The sequence below is a fragment of the Elephas maximus genome, chromosome 21, assembly GCF_024166365.1.
Source record: "Elephas maximus indicus isolate mEleMax1 chromosome 21, mEleMax1 primary haplotype, whole genome shotgun sequence".
Classification (NCBI taxonomy): domain Eukaryota; kingdom Metazoa; phylum Chordata; class Mammalia; order Proboscidea; family Elephantidae; genus Elephas; species Elephas maximus.
In genome coordinates, this window is record NC_064839.1 from 44,863,015 (window position 1) to 44,884,570 (window position 21,556).

General features: G+C 43.3%; 1 protein-coding gene across 3 annotated transcripts in view; it reads left to right on the forward strand.

The window, feature by feature from the left end:
* The window catches only part of WWOX (WW domain containing oxidoreductase), a 1,109,212-nt gene that overhangs the window by 982,236 nt on the left and 105,420 nt on the right, over positions 1-21,556 (forward strand). The window lies entirely within an intron of this gene.

Below are 21,556 nucleotides of genomic sequence, written 5' to 3' on the forward strand. Positions count from 1 at the left end.
CCCTGGGTGGTGCAAATTGTTCGCACTCTTGGCTGCTAACTGTAAGGTTGGAGGTTTGAGTCCACCCAGAGGCTCCTGGGAAGAAAGGCTTGGCCATCTACTTCTGAAAAACCAGCCACTGAAAATCCACAGTTCCACTTTGATACACATGGGGTCACCAGGAGTTGGAATTGTGGGTTTTTTTTTTTTTTTTTTGTCTTTTTTTGGCATTCATCCTAGGCCATCAGAAAGCACAGAAGGATCTGTTCATTTAAGGGACCAAATTGGATTTTTTTTTTCCATAACTTTCTTTTTCCTTCAACACAAGTTAATCTGCCTGGTTCTGTGGCACTGTGGAGATACTCGTTATCGACAGGGGTATATGTAAGGCGGAGGCTGCCCCAGGTCAGTGGAATTGCAGAGAACTCGGAATCCTCTCATGGAGAGCTTGTTCGCCTCAATAATTGCATAATGACGTCTTTGATTCCCAGGCCTCGTCCCCAGCTGTTTCCTTAGGCATCTAGTCAAGTTCTGCGATGCCACTCACAATCCGGCAGGGTGCACATTTGTATCTGGCTCCAAAACTTTTTTTTTTTTTTTTGGCTCACATCGCTACAGCCCATGGCAGAAGATTCTAGCAATTAGCAGGGACCAAAAGTGATAATTTATTGCAACCAACACTGTGATCTAATAGTCACGCACTGTAAAATCAAAATCCATATTTTTTCCACAGGGGCACTGCAGCACTATCATCCGCTCCACGGGCTTTCTAATGTCTTTTGTTTGCATTAGGAAAAACATAACCCTCTCCCACTGTGAGCCAGAGAGAGCCCTCAGGTTCCGAGAACGATGACATTCAGAATGGTATTTTGAAGGAGGTTAAGTTTGTATACTAGGGATGAGGACTGTGCAATTTAAATTTGTTTCTAAATGATCTTTGGAAGGTAAAGGGCACTTTCTTTCCTTTTTCAGGAAAGGAGATCCCCTCTCCCTTTTTAATGTCCTAACGTCCCATAAGCTGTTGGTACCAGTATAAGAGGGTAGAGGGGCTTGGAGTGGGAATTCAGGAGGTTCAGGTCTTTCATCCTGCAATCACAGTTCGTATCTATTGATTTTGACCACTGAATCTTGCCTTGCATCTGAACCTCGAGTGAATTTCCAAACCACTAGGCAACATAAATTACAGGCAAAATGATAAGTCAGGTCCTGCCAGGTGACTAAGGCAGCGTGGCAATGCTTCAAGTCTTTAAACCCATATCCCAGTGGCCCAAAAGCATTAATACGTTTGGAACATTGCCTGTCCAATGTCTGGAGAGGCGCCTGCAAAATTTGATTCCTAGGTCCATCAAGTTTGGAAGCTGGAAGAGACTCAAGACACTCTCTAATCCAGCAAATTCCAAACCTGTCTGCTCATCAGAATCACCTGGGACCTTAAAAACATCCAGATTCCTGGACCTCACCTTCCAGAGAGTCACATTCATTTGGTCTTGCACTGGACCCAGGAAGCTCATTTGGGGACCCCCTCCTCTTTTATGGGGAGTCCCTGAATGGCACGAACAGCTGAGTGCTTGACTATTACCAGAAAGGTTCGCAGTTTGAACCCACTCAGAGGTACTTCAGAAGAAAGTCCTAGCCATCTGCCTCTGAAAGGTCACAGTCTTGAAACCCTGTGGAACGCAGGTCTACTTTGCAACACATGGGGTCGCCGTGAGACGGGACGACTCAACGGCAACCAGTTTAGTTTTTGTTTTCTGCTTTTATGGAGGAGGAAACTGAGTCTCAATGTGTGAGACATAAAGTGGGGGATTCAACAAAAAGGCCCAGACCCCCAGTCTGCAGGTTTTTCTCCTGGACCATGTTTCTACTTCTTAATCAGGAGGAACCTCATTAGCTAACCCACCCACCAAGGCGCACCGTGGACAAACAGTGCGTTTTAGGATAGCCTGGAAAGAAGCGTATTGGGAGCGGCCAGGCTTCCTCACCGGTTCCCAGGTACCTGTGGCTGCATTTCAATAAATTTCTCCAAAGGCAATTATATATTCCTACGCACTGAGCAAACTCTCCTCATGACTATCTCAGGGTTTTCTTTTGTTTTGTTGAAGAGTGAAAAAAGTGGTTTCATAGTGAATTTTCCCTAAATGTTTACCATGAAGATTATATAAATGAATGAGTTGAGGTGGGCTATAATCAACCTAGATATGTTTTGTTGGAAAATTAAATGCATAAGATAGTCTTCATTTCCTCAAAGAAATATATGCCCTCATTTTTCCCTACAACACACGGCCCTCTCCATTTATCTTTTATTTTTCTACTTTTGATAGAGTAAAAGGTACGATAAATATTTCATTTTTCTCTTTACTGTAAGAAAAAGAATATACAGGTTCCTGACACCCTCACCACTGGGGATACAGTAGGGAGTGGTGGAGACTGGTGAAATGCAGAGCAGATGCCCTATCGAAAGGGGAAAGTCACTTTCTGTTTTAGCTGATTGTTGCCATATGGGAATGTATATTCGAAGTGGCCAGATCCTCTGATTTTTCCTTTCTTTTATAAGAGAACCTAGAAATGCAGATTTGTGTGTGTGTGTGTGTGTGTGTGTGTGTGTGGATGTCTATGAAATCCTCATGAGTTTTAAATGTTGGAAACTAATCAGTATATTTTTATTTTTAACATACTGCACGTGAATACATAGGTGCAGGCCAAAAAACATGGACTCTTTTCATCCTGCAGACACCCCACTGGAGAATTCTGATTTAAAGATACTTGATTAAAATACGACAGACAAGGGAATGTACGGGCATATGTATCAGTCAGGATTCAACCAGTAAGAGATATACATATACGTTATGAGGTTTACTGCAAAAAATCAGCTTGCGCAATTGTGAGAGCTGGCTAGGCAAGTCCAAAATCCATAGGGCAGGCCATCAGGAAGGGCAGGCTGGAACTCTGGGACATGGGCTAAAACTGCTGTTCACAAGCAGAATTGCTTCTTCCTTAGGGAAGCCTCGCTTCTGCTCTTAAGGCTTTTCAACTGATTGCATCAGGCCTACCCAGATCATCTAGGACAATCTCCCTTACTTAAAATCAACTGATTAGGAACTTTGATCACATCTACAGAATATCTTCCCAGCAACACCTAGATTAATATTTGATTAAATAACTGAAAACTGTAGCCTAGTCAGGGAGGCAGTAGTGTTTCAACTGTAGAATTCTCACCTTCCACGTGGGAGACCTGGGCTCAATTCCCAGCCAGTGCACGTCGTACACAGCCACTACCCCTCTCTCAGGGGAGGCTTTCATGTTGCTATGATGCTGAATAGGCTTCAGCAGAGCTTCCATGCTAAAATGGACTAATAAGAAAGACCTGCTTCTGCAAATCAGCCAGTGAAAACCCTAGGGATCATAACCATCTGATCCACAAGCAATCAGGGGGATGGCGCAGGACTGGGCAGCGTTTGGTTCCGTCATGCGTAAGGTCACCACGAGTCATGGGCCAACTGAATGGCAGCTAATAACAGTATAGCCTAGTCAAGAGGATACATAAAATTGACCACCGCAAACAGGGTATATGTTAAAAAAAAAAAAAAAAATGAATCAACCAAAGATAAATAAGATCAAGACCACTCTGGCATTCTTTGACAAGCATCTTCGTTTTTCTAGATTCTTTTTTCTTAAAAAACGCAGATTGTTTTAAAGGGCCGGAGAAAGAAGAGTGGGCATTAGTGATCCGATTTAGTAAAAAGCACTGGGGTTTGTGCCGATACCAGACAGGCTTGTATCTTTAAGTGGCCTTTATTACCATAGTAATAAACAGCAAACGGGCCCAAATCTTACAGGCTTGTGTTGGCTTTGACCAATGAAGTAGAACAAGACCTCTGAATAGCCCATTAGTTCCAGGCTGCGCTTTGATGGCTTTGCACAGGCAAGTCTTTTCCTCCACAAGTCACTGGCCTCACCAGTGTCTCTTAACAAATGTTGTTGACAGGCCACGTTGCAATTTTTCTGCATGTTCTGACAGTTTAATTCAGTACCTCCTGGCTAAGCACTCAGCCTAAGGGGGTGCTTCAGCACCTTGGCATCACGGGACTGCAATTAAAATAATTCAGGGACTGGGGCTGGGCTTGCAGAAATAGGCCTCCTTTCCTTTGGAACATGCGATGCATTTCCCAGTCCCCTGTGGAGTGGATTCCAGATCTCCATTTTAGAGGGCAGTGGAATTTATTAAAGAGGCGGTGATTTGCAAAAGGTGGCACGATTTGTATTTTATGCCCAATGGGGTTTTCTCCATGGTGGTTGAACGTGATTTCTTCTGTAGACTTGGTACCTATGGAAAGGTTACTGGCTCAGGGACGGAGCAGGAATGGGAGTTAGGTAAAGACCCTTTTTAGCATCTGTCCTTCCAAAAGCAGCAACTCTGAAATGTTGTCCTTTATTCTGAGCTCTGTACTGGAAAGATTCATGGAGATGGGTAACTGGGAAGCGGCCTCGTATGAAGAGAGGTTCTTAGAGATGTGCTAGAAAGATTTTTAATCAGAGTAACTCGGCTACAATACAGTGCTGTGGAAGGAACTTAATTCTTTGTCTCCCCCCTGCATCTGCCTCAACCCAGCAATGCTGCTGGCGCCTCAGCTGAAACAAGAGCATTTCCAAGTGTTAGAGGGATTTGGTTTGCCAGGTAAGGTACTTTGAACAGATGGAAATTTGGTAAATTCCCCAAAATTACTTGGTGATCAGAATCAGTTGGGGAGTTTTTTTTTGTTTTTTGTTTTAAATGCAAACTCCCAGGTCCCAGCCTGTGAGGATGTGGTTCTTTGGGTCTGGGGTAGGGCCCGGAAATTTGTATTTTAACCCATGCCCCTGAGGAGTCTTTTCATCAGGCAAACACGGGAAGAGCTGCTCTGAAATAAAGGCCTGCAGAACTTTCTGTGCTTTCCAGAAGAATCAAACGATAGAAACTTTCCAAAGGGAATTACCTTGGATGGTTTCTCATTCTCTCTCTTTTCCCCATATTACTTTAAATTCTTAAACAAAACAAAACAAACCAACAAACAAATGCTGATATTTAGTTACTTCTTCAGCATCTGCTTTCTAGATACTCTTCTCCAGAGGTATGGGGTATGTACAGCAAACAAGTTTCATAGTTTTTGTTTCCAAGAAATAGAACATCTCGGAGGGTTTGGAAGAGTTATGTATGGGAAATTTAATGAGGGTACAAGATCACAAGCTACACAATTATGGTGAATGAAATCTGGAGTTGACACCCACCTCAGGCCTGAACCCCCTCCCCCCACAAAATTGATAAACACAGAAACAAACGAGCAAAACAATGTACTTGAGCTTATATATATATATTTTTTTTTTTTTGAGGAAATAGCTACACATTTCACATCTCAGAATGCTACGTACAATTCAGTCTGAACGTCTTGTGTAAATCCCTTCTGAAAAAGAAGTTTGCAAATAAAAACAAAAATATGTGCTGTGCCATGTGCTCTATTCAGCTATTAATTCGGGCTCTTGTGATTTGGGACAAAGATATTTCACTCTAGAGCTTAGATACCTCTTCTGTTAAATGGCCAGCCTAGTTGGTCATGTGTATCTCTGGCCTCCTATTCTAGAACTTTTACTAATCTGTGAATTATTATTGAGCTGCTGTATGCTACATTCTGTGTTAGGAGCCATGGGGGCTATGGAGTGTAAGAGAATGCCTGTTCTCTGTCGCATTTCTCAAACAACATGTTTTTCCAGCTTATTTGAAATCCGTCTTTGAAGGAAATCCTACACTGAAGCTCAATATATAATAAAGAGGCAAAAGAGATGGTGGTACAGTTTGAAAATGATTGGCATTGTTGTTAGGTGCTATCGAGCCAGCTCCTACTCATAGCATCCCTATGTACAATAGAACAAATGCTGTCCAGTCCTGCACCATCCTCACAATCGTTGCTGTGCTTGAGCCCATTGTTACAGCCACTGTGCCAACCCATTTCATTGACTGTCTTCCTCTTTTTCACTGACCCTCTACTTTACCAAGCATGATGTCCTTTTCTAGGGACTGATCCCACCTGATAACATATCTAAAGTACTTGAGACAAAGTCTCACCATGCTTGCTTCTAAGGAGCATCCTGGCAGTACTTAATTCCAAGACAGATTTGTTCATTCTTCTGGCAGTCCATGGCATATTCAACATCCTTTGTCAACACCATAATTCAAAGGCATCAATTCTTCTTTGGTCTTCCTTATTCATTGTCCAACTTTCCCATGCATATGAGGCATTTGAAAATTCCGTGTCTTGGGTCAGGGGTACCTTAGTCCTCAAAGTGACATCTTTGCTTTTTAACACTTTAAAGAGGTCTTTTGCAGCAGATTTGTCCAATGTCATTTGATTTTTTTGACCACTACTTCCATGGGCATTGATTGTAGATCCAAGTAAAATGAAATTCTCGACAACTTCAATATTTTCTCTGTTTATCATCATGTTACTTACTTGCCCAATTGTGAGGATTTTTGTTTCCTTTGTGTTGAGGTGTAATCCATACTGAAGGCTGTAGTCTTAGACTTTCATCAGGAAGTGCTTGAAGTCCTCTTCAATTTCAGCATTAAATATAACCGTGTATAAAATGTCGACCAGGAAAGAGGCGTATTGTGATTTTAGACAAGAGATATTTCATTCTAGAGCTTAGATACCTCATCTCAAACCTTTTGGACATAATTTTGAGATCTCAGAGGTTCTGAGGCAAAAAGGGAACATGCTTAAATTGATCATTTTTGTCAAACACTTGATGAGTCTTTCCAACTCACTCATGTCAAAGGCATTCTCCGTAACACTCTTTTCTGTCTTTTGAAGAGATCAGGTGAAGGGCAGAATGCCCCCATGTGATTGGGGACCCACATTCAATTCTGGCTGGTTGCTCCTCGTTCTCTTCCTCCACCTAAACTGGCCAGCCAAGTCCCTGACAGGAGCAAAAAGGAGGGCGGGACTGACCTTGTTTCATTTGCCTCTTGTCTCTGACCAGTCTGCAGCACAGCCCTCTCAGGCTTTCCCTGACAAAGACAAATATTGGCCTAAGTGGTTACCTCGGGGACATATTTGTTGATCTCTGCTGACTCTCTCGGACCATTTTCATCCCTCCTCTCCTCCCTCTTTACATTACCCAGGGCCTTGACCTATTGACTGCAGAGTGGCCGAAGCAGCTGGACTCCCTGTTTGAAAGGCGTCTATTAATTTATGTATTTAATTTTTGTATGAAGTGACCGTTGTCTTCCCAGCGCAGGTATTAAAGTACCTTTAGGGGAATCCAACAGCTGAAATCCTCTGCTAGGAAAAATGCTTAGAGTGTCACAAAGCAAAAGTGTTTGTGGGAAATGTTCAGCACGCTCAATGGAAAACCACAGGGGCTTCCCCCCTCCTCATATTTCGTCCTCTTTCCATTTTTCTGAGGCCCCCACCTGGGGACCTGTAGCTGAAGTACATCAGTTTCATTATGGCACAAAGGGTGATAGCAGAGTTCCAAGTTACTCTACTGTCTGGCGTAATATGTAGCTCACTTTGCTGAAGGTTTTATTTATATATATATGTGTGTGTGTACACTAGATGTTATTTAAGCAATTAAACTCATCATAGGTGTTCCCTTTCTATGTGATTGAGAATGTAAAGAGTGTTGCAAACCAGAGCACACTGAGGGTGAACATTGTAATGACATCACGCACGTGTCTACACATCTGCCTGCAGACATACTTTGTAGGACATCCAGGTGGCCCTTGTCCTTTAGGCAAAGAGTTCCTTAATTGAATATGGTGTGTGAAATGCCAAGAGAGAGGTCCATGAATGGGGTTATTTAGGCTTGCTGGTCAGTAGCTCTTCCCCAGGAAAGATAAAGGTAGCCTTGTGGTAGCACCTCTTTTTCTGGGAAAACTAATTAAGGCCCTTGCCCAACACAATCAACGGTTTTACTGTTTCACTCCTGGGCACCTCCAAAGCGGGAATCAAAGGAGGTTCCAAGCCCTCAAAGAGACATCTAGGGAGGTGGTTTTTAGAACTTGAAATATAATGAAAAACTTTTTTGAAATAACCAGGACAGATAACATAGGGCTGCCTAACCTTTTTTGTTGTTGTTGTTATGTAATATTTAAGGACATTAATAATTTTTTTCAGAACCCCAGTTATCATCTGCTATAACCAAACATGAAACAAACCATTTTTGCCAACATTATGAAAATTTGCAAACATACAGCAACACTGAAAGATTTTTACAGTGAACTACCATTAACAGTTTACTAAAATTGTTATATATTTATCCTTTTATCCATCCCTGTATCTATTCATCATTCTATCTTATTATAAAACAGATGATATTTTAATGCCAAAAAACAGGAAGGACATAATCCCAGTGTAACCTTATATCAATTTAGGTATATTTAAATATCGATAAACATGCATATTTAAATATCAGTAAACATGCATACAGCTATGTAAATGTCCAGGCATGTAAACACACAGACATATATGACTATACACGTGTACTTATGTGTACACTTCAAAGTGCAGGGCCTAGTTTTTAATCCTCACATTGTTGATCAGTGCAAACAAGGTTACCGCACAGCGTAAGTAGTTCTGTGTAATTATGGGGACACACTGAACAAAGACCAAGAATACATGCTGCTAATTTATGAAGGGATTTTAGGGTGTTCAGATACTGCATTTACATGTCCTTATTTCAACAAAACTGTCCCAATCTCAGGAGACCCTGTCACACCACCTGCTAGTGGCTAATTACTCAGGAGAATGAGTCTGTGGGGGCAGGGGGATGGAGGGAAGCAGCTAGCTGGGGCAGGAGACTGCACTGCCCACTACCCAACTTTCCTCAATGATGGACAAAAGCAATCTGGGATTGTCACAGGGCTGGGCCTGTGGTATTCAGTTAATAAAGGCGGGGAAGCTGGTATGACAGAGTGGAGCCTACATGGGGTGTGAGTTCACTGGGACGCCACCACTTACCAGCTGTAGGACCTTAAGTGGGTCCTTTATCCTCTCCAGAGCCTCTCTGTGAACTACAGACAGGATGAGAACAAGAACCTCCAGGAGCAGTGATTGTGCAAAAGGGTCCTAAGTAATCATGCTTAACAATTAACTTTTATTTTCTTTTAGTGAAAAAAAAAAAAAAAATTCATGCTCCTTGTTGAAAAAGTAGAAAATATAGATGAGCAAAAATAACAAAAGAAAAACAGATATAATGTCAACACTCAGAGAAAAGGATGTTAAGCCCCTTGATACAGCCATTTTCATATTTGTATCCCATATCTATACCGGTGTGTATATCTATATCCATAGCTTCATCTATGTCCATATCTATATTCTTATTCATATCAATACCCATATCTATATCTTTACCCATACCTATAACCAGAAAAGCCAAACCCGTTGCTGTCAAGTCAGTTCCAACTCCTAGTGACCCTATAGGACAGAGCAGAACTGCCCCACAGGGTTTCCAAGGAGCGCCTGTGGATTCAAACTGCCGACCTTTTGGTTAGCAGCTGAGCTCTTAACTACTGTACCACCAGAGTTCCTCCCATACCTATAGCCATGTCTGTATCTAAATATATGTCTATATAAATGTAAGTATATCTCTTTTTGCTTTAAAAAAATCACAGAAACTGGACTATATTGTACACAACTCTATATAGTCTGCTTTCTTTTGTGAACAGGATATTGTGAATATGTTTCAATGCCAATAAATAACATACATAATTTTCTGTGGCTCCATAGTATCCGTTATATGGTTCTCAGTAATGAGTTTAAATCAGAGGTTCTCAAAGCATGGGCCTTAGATCAGCAAAAAATCAGTATCACCTGGGAACCAGTAGAAATATAAATCGGTCTGCGAATGGGACCCAGCACTCCTTGTTTTCACAGGCCCTACAGGCGATCCTTGTAAGTGCTGCAGCTTGAGGACCACTGCTCTAAGCAAACTCATCACTGGGCGTTTAGTCCTTCCCCTCACAATTCTTAGGAGGCATTTTCTGAATTTTTGACTGGGACCTCAAAACTTTTACTGTGCTCACTAAATTCAAGTAAAGGAATCTTTAAAAATTCAGAATCTTCCGTTCAGTGCCACTAGCTTTCTGTGCAAAGCGTAGTTCCTCTTCACCACTAAATTCTACTGATTTAATCTAGATTAAGGAGCCCTGGTAGCACAATGGTTAAGTGCTCAGCAGCTCCACAGGCAAAGGGACCTGGTAATCTGCTTCCATAAAGATTATAGCCTAGGAAGCACTATAGGGAGGTTCTACTCTGTCGTATAGGGTTGCTACGAGTTGGAACTGACTCCATGGCACACAACAACAACAATCTAGATTAAGGAACCCTGGTGGCACAATGGTTAAGTGTTCGACTGTTAACCAAAAGATTGGCGGTTTGAACCCACCCGGTAGCTCCTCAGGAGAAAGACTAGATGATCTGCTCCCATAAAGATTATAGCCTAGAAACCCTATGGGGCAGTTTTACTCTTATAGGGTTACTGTGAGTCAAAATTGACTGGATGGCACCTAACAACAATCTAGATGGGGAATTTAAGGATGAATTTCAGGGCATCTGTGACGTCCTTGAAATTATGTGCGATATTTAGAGGGCGAGTGCGTTTTTCTGGGGAAAGTACATCAACCAGATTTTCAAAAAGTCCATGACCCTAAGATTAGTTTTTATTTGTTGCTTTTGTTCTGTTCTCCTCAGTTATTTCAGTAAAAAAAGGAAAAGAAACAAACACAGGGATCCACTGAGCACGCTGCCCAGGCAACATGGGTCCGAACCACCAACCTTTCAGCCAGTAGGCAAATGCTTAACCTGTTTGCACCACCCAAAGACCAGCCTTGGTTTTCTTTACTGGGAAAGATAATCGACACTGCAATTCTCCATCCAAGTCCCCTTCTTGGTAGGTGGCAAGCATAATTTTAGACTTCCTTTAAAATAGAATCTTTCTTGAAAATATTCATATCTTTTCACCCAGAATTTCTAAATCTTTGGATTTATCCCAAGGAAATAATTAGCTATACACAAAAGTATTTGCAGTACTTTATGATAGTCACCTTATGCGGTGACTATCATAAAGTCATTTAAAAAAATTCAAATAGCCTACATGTCTAACAATAGCACACTAGTTATAGAGATAGGATATATTGTTATACAATTAGTAGAACTGGAGTTTTTGAAAAATGGCTAAGGATGAGGTAAAGTAGTCATGGAATAATATTCAGTGAAGAAAACTAGGGTATAGTTTACAACGTCTTTATCCCAATTCAGTGTATGTGTTAAAAATATGTGGGAGTTACAAGACTTGCATGTTAACATTTCCATTTCCTTCTTTATTCTTTTCTCTATTATCAAGATTTTCTATAGTGAACATTTATTGGTTTATAATTAAGGGGAAAAAAAAGCTATGTTAAATAAACTAGACACTGTGTTGGTGGTGGAGTCTCTGGGTACTGCAAACTGCTAACCTCCTTGGCCACTAACAGAAAGATTGGAGCTTCAAGTCCACCCTGAAGCACCTTGGAAGAAAGGCCTGGCTGTCTAATTCAGAAAAATCAGCCATTACAAACCTTATGGAGCACAGTTCTACTCTGACACACACAGGGTTGCCAAATCAGAATCGACTTGACAGCAAATGGCAACTGGTATGTTGATGGCAATGAAGCCTATTTTAAGTGAATTTAGCCCTAAAATTCTGGTTTCAAGTAGACCCTCTTGTAAGGAAAGTTTATGCTTTCTTCTGCAAAAGTGTGAACAGGGGTATGTGAATGCCTTCTCGACAGACCAAGGCTCATTTACTTACTTTCTGTGGAGAACAGCTGCACCCAGAGCCTGAGTTCATGGTGTCAGCGGGGCCTGCCTGTTCCTGGCAGAAGTTCCAACTACCCTCTCTGGAGATAAGGATCAGGCTGAGTGATGAGCTGAAGTGACTGGTAATGTGCTGATTTGCCTTTATCCGGGCTCTCTCTCCTGAGCTATGGAATGCTCGATGGTCCAAAACCCCTCCGAGTTGGTCTGCATGCAAATGGGAGTCATCGCCACAGCCGTGAGAGTCCCAAGAGTCCATCCCATCTATCGTGTCATGGCAGGGAGACTGGAAACTCAAAAGAGAATCTCCGTAAGCCACACACAGGGCTCTGTCGGTTTATTTTATGTCACACCTACTGCTATGTCTGCTCAGAGAACAGACTTGATTCCTCTTTCCTTAGCCGTCAAAATATGTTTTTGGAAACACAGATTTACCCATGGTACTTAACCATGATTGGTTAGTTAGTTTGTGTGTTTAATCATTCATTCAACAAATATGTACTGAATAAATACGTGCCGGGTGGGATTTGACATTCTGGAAAAGGAATGGAGAGCAGCCAGGCCCTGTCCTAGTCTCTTGAGCCCACAGTCGGGGGCAGGAGATGGGCATTAAACCAGTAATTATAATAATTAATGTATGGTTTTCATCTCCTGACATTCGTGGAGAGTTTTCCACAAGTGTTCTGTTTCTAATTACAGAAATGATGTCGAGATTTGCCAGTGGTTTTAGAAACTGTAACTGAGAGCAGTTAGCCCTATGGCAGCATCACTCTCGCTTACTTTTGTTTCCAATGTGCTTTCCTAAGTGGGCAGAATTATAGCCAGAGCTCTAAGAATTCTATAAACACCAGGACTCTTTGGAAGTGGGTAGACATCATCCATTGTATATGTTGCACCAGAAAATCGGAGATGGCTGGGAAACACTATCATCACCAGGGAATATTGCTTCTTGGACTTATCAAATCCTGGGGTTGCTAGACTGCCAAGTTGCTTTATCTCTCTGAGTCTCCACATTCTTATCTGTGAAATGGGATAATAACGCTCATCTCACAGGGTGGTTGTGAGAACTAACAAAATAATCAATGTAAATGCCTGGCTTTTTTGTTGTTAGGTGCCATTTAATCAATTCCAACTCACAATGACCCTATGTACAACAGAAGGAAACACTGGCCAGTCCTACACCATCCTCACAATCGTTGCTATGTTAGAGTCCACTGGTGCAGCCACTATGTCAATCCATCTCATTGAGGATCTTCCTCTATTTCACTGACCCCCAACTTTACTAAGCATGGTGTCCTTCTCCAGGGGTTGCTCCTGCTTGGTAACATGTCTAAAGTAAATGAGATGAAGCCTCGCCATCCCCACTTCTAAGGAGCATTCTGGCTTAAAAAAAAAAAAAATTCTAAGGAGCATTCTGGCTTAGGGCTTGCAAAATTCATATGCTCAAGAAACCTTAGTTCCTTTGATTGTGTCTGTATAAAGGAGATCAGGGTGCCCTCTTTCAGTTCCTAATAGTGGCGTCAAGCTTCTCTCCAGAAGCCTTGGAACTGTCAGAGACCCAAGAGTACACAGACCTTTGACTTTTTTTGACTTGAGGTTTAAGTCTTTGTTCCTTTTGATGGCCCCATGGATTCAGCAAATATTTTCGCAAGCACTTACTTTGCATCAGGCAGTATTCAAGGTGGGGTGCGTAAGGAGGTAAGTAGATATACTCCCTCTTCTCAAGGATCTCCCAGTCTAGTGGGGCATCACAGGGCATGGAGGGACAGAGGGGTTCATCATAAAAAAAAGTCATCATAGCACAGAGAAAGTCTCCCACAACAACCAGGAAGGGAAGCCCACAGGAGAACACTATCTGAGCTCAAAGGTGGGTTCCAAGGACCAGGAGCCCATGGCAAGACTAAGGAAGCAGAGGGAGCAAGAGTAAGGCTGAAGAATCCAAGGGAAGGAAGCAAAGATTTCTTTTAGTTGCCCACACTTTCGCTCTACAAGTCAAAGCACAGGGCGTGCCTCCTTTAAATGTATAGCTAACTAACTGCTTACCTATGGATTGTTCTGGAATTCAGCTCTAGCCACACAGGGCCTTGGCTACCGGAGAGCAGCCAGCTCAAGGGGGACAGCAGGATGTGATCATGAATGACCGTTGTGTGCAGGTATGTCCTCAGAGGAGGGATTGTTCATGCTTACCTGTGCAGTGCCCTGGAGGAACTGCTATCTGGCTACTTTGTGTACTGTTCATACTTAAGAACGGTATTTTCCTCATCATGAAAGTCAGTATTTCAAAATTTACCATAGTCTCGTGTTACTTTGTCATTCCTCATCTCCCCGATCAGCCTGGCATGAACTTGGCAAGATGCAAACTTAGATCCTGATGTGTGTGTGTGTTTGTGTGTATGTGTGTGTGTGCACGCACGCACACGTGCTCTCATGTTGTGAGCATTTTCCAAGTGCTCTGGGGCTGTTGACAATAAATAGCATACAGCGTAGAGTCAGGGTGCGCTTTTAATCTCTGCCCAGATCTGTGCCAGGATCCTATACACAACTGTCCTAAGGCAAAAGCTACTTCATTGCCTCTCTCCACCGTTCCCCTAACCCACCTTGGGCTGCCAGCAAGCATGGCCATCACTGGGCATTGACACAAATCCTAGTCTCCGCAGTCTCTTGGTTCCTATTGAGCTACTGTAACTTTAAAAAGATTTAACAAAGACTACCTCCACCAGCTAAGCTGAAATAAGAGCGTCTCCGGAGTTTAATGGATCAAGTAGCGGTGATAGGTTTTATGGCTCTTTTTCACTTTAGGGCATAGGGAAGAGAGAGCTGGGCAGGTTGGTTTTAAATTCAAGGATTTATGTTGTTAATCCTCTGGGCTAATTATAATTTATGGGATCTTGGCAAATTAATATGCGGTTGCTATTCAAAAGTGGAGAGCAATGTGAGGCAGGCGTAAACAAGCCTTGTTCATTTTTAATTTATTTCCACCAATGGAGAATATTAAATAAAATGAACACTAGGGTATTTTGCTCTGAGTTCGGTGTTTATTATTTATCTCTAAATTATGAAATTCATATAGCAACTCCTTGTTTTTTCAACAAGAACCCAGAATTAGGGAGTGATAGTATCCGGGCAGCTAGGAGGCCAACAGGGTAATTTTCCCTCCACTGCCTTTAAGACACACTCAGCAATGCAGGCATGGAGGCAGAGGATTTCCAAGCAAGGGTGGTGGTAGGATCCAAGGTTTGCCATGGTGTGCTGAGATTGTTTAGAAACAGGACTTGTGAGTGGCATGTTGTTGTTAAGTGTCATTGAGTTGATTTTTGACTCATAACAACCCCATGTGACAGAAGAGAATGGCCATATAGGGTTTCCTAATTTGCAATCTTTACAGAAGCAGATCGCCAGGTCTTTCCCCGGCAGAGCCTTTGGGTGGGTTCGAATTGCCAAACTTTCGGTTAACAGCCGAGCTTTTCTTAATCGTTGCACCACCAGGGCTCTTTTGTGAGTGGAGTGTGAGTTTAAAATCTCAATTACCCAGAACTGAGTGTGTCCATCCTCCGATGCTGGGACTGCAGCCACTCTATCTCAAGGGCTGACCTGGTAGATGTTGAGCAGGGGGTGACCCAATTTCAGACCTTTCAGACTTCAGCAGAGTGACCTCATTACACCCAAGACCCCCATTTCATCAGCATCCCCTGTGGCTGTTGTTAGGTTCTCTTTCAAATAAATCAGCTTCTCATCCATGAGCGTCTGGCAGAAAAGTTTCACTGGCTGGCAACCATGAGGTAGGTAGGTTCAACTGCTCCACTAGAAGCAACAAGAATACTCCTCCCCTTATCCTAACCCCCCCCCCCCCCCGCCCCCGCCTCGCAATTCCAGCTTGGAGAGGCCAGCAAATGCAGCTTGGAGAGCTGGGGCAACCTTGAGCTTTGAGTGCAGGAAGCAAGTTGGAGTCTTGCCCCCAGCTGTGTAGCTCAGATAACAGCTGAAGCAGAGAACACGCTGCTCTCTCTGCTGGAGTATCTGACACAGTTTTGACTGGTGGAGGGCCTTAATAGTTTGCACCCTAAGTCATTCGGGTCCCAGTGTGAAGGGAGAAGCCATTGTTTCCCTCCACAGCCCCCAACACACACCCCATCCCAACTCCGCATCTCTCAGCTGTCCCTCCTTTCAATGCTGTTATGCTCGTATTTGGTTCTCTTGTCAGCAGGAAAATGAAAGATCACTTTCAATAATTTTGAAGAAGAAACTGAAGGTTTTGCTAGGGGAGAGAAGCCAGGATAGAAAGTGCAAGGGTTTCTGGAATTGGACACCCCTCAGTTCAAATCCCAGCCCCACCTTTGATCAGCTGGGTGCCGTCAGGCAAGCTATCTGACTTCTCTGAGTTTTCTCACCAGTGAAATGAGAAAAATGTATTGGTCTCTTCGGCTTGTTATGAGAAATAAGATATTGAGAAGCACCTGGCCCATTGCCTAACTTCTAGATGCTCAAGAAAGGGCGTTCCTTCCTCCTCCCAGGCCCCACCCTTGTGCTTGATTCCCTGCAAATATTTGTAGCATTGAATGGACCCAAAGAGAATGGTCCCATCAGCCCCCACAGAGAGCCACAGATGCATTGGCTCAGAGAGGGTATTTGAGGCTCAGTGGTAGCAAATAAACCTGAGGAACCATGCAAACATTCCCCAGTACCCAAGGAGACCAGTACCTGTTGCTTCGTGCATGCCTGTGATATGAACAAGGGTTCATGATTTATAAACAACCCAGGCACTGAGACATTGGAGAGAAGTGACTCTGTCCTGCCTTCTTTTTGTTTGTGGAAACAACAGGGAATCAAACCAGTGTGTTACAGACCTGGCTTTGCAGCAGTGTCTGAGTCAGGGATCTGTAGGAACTTTATTTTGCCTAATAGTTTACTAGCAAGAAGACACTCCATTGTCTATATTATTTAGAAATGAAAGCTTAGACCAAGCTGAAATTACGTACTCAGCATTCTACATTATTTGTAGTTCAATGATAAATGATTCTCATGGATTTCCTTTTTTATACATTTCTCCAAAGGAGTAAAATGGAGAGAGTAAAATCCAGAATGTTAAAAAAACAAAAAGAAAGCTCCAATTGGCAAGAGATTGAAAAGTTCTAAAAGAAAGATAGTAGGTAATTTGGGGAACAAATAGGCACAATAATGTCTAGGCAAAGAGGATGGAAAAAGATCAGGAGGTCACAGTTGCACACATGCTTAGGATCATCATATTACCGAGGTTTGTCCAAAGATCATTTGCTTTAATTTATAGACCGCACCTTCCCATGGACTGAGGTATGTATCCACTGGGCCTGGTAGGGGACAGATTTATGTAACAGCCTGCATTCTGAATTCAAATTCTAGTCTCACCCATCAACTCAAGTTTTGCAGCTGAGTCAAGCTAATCACTTCTATCTCCTCATGAGGATGAATTGCCTCCTAGCACACTGCTAGGCACCTTCACAAATGCAGTTCTTTCTGCTGGGTGCCCCAACCAGCTCCCGAGCCACACCTAGATGTTCAGCCTTGGCTGATACCAGAACTGGACACAGCACAGGCTCAGTATAAGAATACACCACTGCCCCATCTTCCCAGTTTGCTCATCCTACCGTCGTGAGAATTTAGGTGGTCTCAGTTTTAAATATTTAATCCCGCTTTCCTTGTAAGTCCACCACTCATCTGTCCATTTGTTGTACTGTGGTGGCATGCATGTTGCTATGGTACTTGAAGCTATGCCACTGGTATTTCAAATACCAGCAGGGTTACACTTGGTGGACAGGTTTTAGTAGAGCTTCCAGATTAAGACAGGCTAGGAAGAAAGGCCTGGCAATATACCTATAAACAGTAAGCACTGAAAATGCTATGATCACAACAAAATAATGGCTGACAGAGTGCTGGAAGATAAGCCCCCTAGGCACTACAAAATAACCACAACAATGAACTCGTACATATCAAGAATCATGAAGATGGTGCAGGCCAGGCAATACTTTGTTCTGTTGTACCTGGGTCACCATGAGTCAGAGCCAACTTGATGGCAACTAACAACTACATCATCCCCTTAAATATATATATATGTCAGAGTCAAAATTTGTGGTTCAGGTCTACTGACCCAGCAAAAGTGTTGTCCACTCCACATACAGGCAGGAAGTCATGTTGATAAATCAATGACGAACTCAGGTGTCAAGCCACCATCCTTTACACTGAGTATTGTTGAGGCTCAATGTGAGGACTCAGAGAGGTGGAGAACACTTTCAGTCCAACTGCCTCTGCGCTTCTTGGGGGCCAAGAAACTCATCCAGGACACATCCAGACAGAAACCTGGACCATCCTTCCCTTTGGGGGCTACCAAATTCCCCAGATGCTTGCTTTTGTTTTGGCTCTCCCTCGCCCACCAAGAGTCCATTACCAAATGCTCTTCTATACACCCTTCCTGGAAAAACAGGATCAAGGTACCACCTCTCCACCGACACAAATATTTTTGATCATTTGTATCTCAGTTGTATTTTTCACTCTCCCAGTACATAAAAGACTCAGGAAGCACTAGCACAAATGTTTGCACTTCATCTAAATATTCAACTCCATTAATTTATTCATAGTTATAAAGTTTATTACCTAAAATATAGAGTCATAGAATTTTAAAGCCAGGATACACCAGAGAAATCATCTAGGCCCAACTCCTCATTTTACAGATGAGGAAACTGAGATGAAGAGGGCTCAGGGACTTACCAGAGGTCAAGTTCTCAAAGAAGGGTGCAGGTGGGACTCACACTCAAGTCTGAACCATTTGACCTCTGTTAAACCCAGCTTTGCTCACCTGGAAACCACTCTTGCTCTTTGCTAGCACAAACAGCTGCATTCCTGTCCATTGTCTTGTCCCTTCGTTATCTAGCAAGTACTGATTCATGCCAACTCAGTGCTGGGCACTGGGTGACAATGTTAAATGACAGACACAGTCATGGAACTAGAACTCAGAACAGAGTGAGGCAGAGAGATTAAGCAAACAGACAAACACAGGCCTGTGTAATGTTGTCAGGGCCCTAAAGGAAATCAGCAAGGTCAGTTTAGAAAATAGGTGAGAAGGCAGGGTTAGGTGTGTCTTCAGTTGCATTTCCCCAGGCTATGGGGAAAAGGGAAACAGTGGTGTAGTGGTTAAGAGCTAAGGCTGCAAACCAAAAGGTCAGCAGTCCGAATCCACCAGACCCTCCTTGAAGACCGTATGGGGCAGTTCTAGGAGTCAGAATCGACTCGACGGCAATGGGTTTGGTTTGGTTGGTTTGGTAGGGAAAAGAGACAGGTAGTGAGTTGGGATGAGGGTTGGGGCGGGGGGAGAAAGGAAGCCAGTGCAGGGTTGCATTAATAAATGAGTTACCACAGTGGACAGGTGGTGAAGAGTCTCCTGGGGAACCCTGGGGGGGCGAGTGTAGGGCACATTTCCTCCGAGGACCCTTGATGATGCAACGGTTAAGTGCTAACCGAAAGGTTGGTTGAAACCTACCCAGTGCTCCATGGGAGAAAACACCTGGTGATCTGTTCCTATAAAGATTACAGCCTAGGAAACCCTATGGGGTGGCTCTGCTCTTACATTGGGTCACTATGAGTTGAAAATCAACTTGACGGCACCTACCAACAACAGGGGCAAGGGAACCGGGGTACGTACCCACCAGCTCCCCCTCTGCCAGGGGTTGAGGACTATTCTCAGGCATTCACTTCTGGACCTCACCTTGGTGCAACATTTGCAATATTTGGGATATACTTATGCTAAGAAATTTAGTTGTTGCTTATCAGAAATTCACATTTAACTTGGCATTTTGCATTTTATCAGGCAAGCCTAGGCCTACCCCTTGGGTGGGTTGATCAGCTGGCTGCCCTTTAACCGCATGAACCAGCTGCCCCAGGTCTGTTGGGGCACAGTGGTGAGGTCCCTCCCCCCAGGGGCCGTGGGTGGCAGAGGTGGCCTGCTGCCTCCTTTAATGGGCACAGATGTTGTTCACGTTTCCCGGCCCATTGGCGATGACATGGAGGGAGGAGCCGGGGCTGCAGACAAAATCATATACATCTCAAGGGCAGTCAGACAATTAGCTCGCCCACAGGAACACTGCGATATGCAGAGTATTTGCTTTCCCAGCAAAGCCAAGTGCGAGTTCCTGCCTGCTCGGATGACCCCTGGGCCTCCTGTGCAGGAAGAGACCATGCCTGCAACCCTGAAAGGCTCCCACCTTTTGCTGCCTCGTGGATTTAACTCCTTCCTGGTCCCCCACACTCTTAGATATCCAGGACCATTGCTGCAACGTGGATTCAAGTGGGTTCGTTGTAGCTACTTGATTGGGCCTTTCTTTTACTGGCATTCTTGTCAACGGTCAATTGAAGGAGCTGATAAAGGTAAACCTTTAATGTAAAAAAAAAAAAATTATGCATTTTCTCATTCAAACAAGAATTTGAAGCAGCCTCTCAGTGTTTACAAGGAGATTAGTAAGCAGAGAAGAAATACAGGGTGCGGGAATTAACTGGAAACCCAGTGCCAGGCTAGACACAAAATGCACACGTGCTTCTATAAAAAGGGAGCCACAGATTTGTCTCTGAGCCTCCCTCCCAGCAGCCTCCACAGTCTGCGAAAGACAGTCAGTTAGGAATTTACAGCATCTGTAAACCCCAAACAAGCCAGGCGTTCAGGAAGAGCACAGCCCTTCTCGCAAAGGATGTAACAGGGACATGAGGGTGTGTGCGTGGAGATTGCATTCTGGCCTGGTGAGGGGATGCCTGGAGCCTCCTCTCCCATCCCAGTCCCGTTCCTGCCCACTTCTCCCTCCTTCTTCCTTTCCCTTTCCCTTCTTTCTCTCTTTCTGTTTCCCTCTTTCTATCTCTCTCTTTCTCCTCCCTTCCCTTCCTCCCTCCCTCCCTTTATCCCTCTCTCTCCTTCTTTTTGGCTTATAAAAACAGAAATTTACTGTCTCACACATAGAAACTAGAAGTCCAAATCAATGTTTTAGCCAGGCCATGCTCCCTTGAAAGTCTTTAGGGGACAACCATTTCCTGTCTTTCCCATCTTCTAGTAGCCCCAGCCATCCCTCAGCTTGTAGATACAAACTGACATGACCATCCAGACCCATTTTAACTGAGACATACCAAACCCAGTGCCATTGAGTTGATTGCAACTCATGGTGATCCCATATGGTACACAGTAAAACTGAGCTCTGCAGGATTTTCTTGGCTATAATCTTTACAGAAGCAGACTGCCAAGCCTTTCTCCCAAAGTACCAGTGGGTCAGTTCGAACCACTAACATTTTGGTTAATAGCTAAGCAAAATGGTCTGCACTACCCAGGGACTTTTAAATGGGAGGACACATATGGGGATGATAAAGCTGTTTTTAACAGGGTGTAGAATTTTTAAGCTAAAGGAAAAGACTGCATAGAATTCAAGTCTTCAATGTTATGAAGGAAACAGAGAGTACTGCACAAACTTCCCCCGCGTAATTATGTTGTGTTTATTTGTAAATGAATTTTCCCCTATTTAAAAGTGATCCAGTTCTTGCACTGTTTTACATGTGAAATCCCAGAGTTGGAGACATTTGGAACCCAAAGTTTATTTCTGTATGTGTGGGGCTTAGTTTACTTCAAGATTAATATATTTAACTAAATAAATTTTAGTGTTGAGAAAAAGTAATACAGTTCCTTGGAGAAAAATGTTAAAATCTTTGAAAACAAGAGAAATTACTGACACTTCTGCTGGCCATAGGTG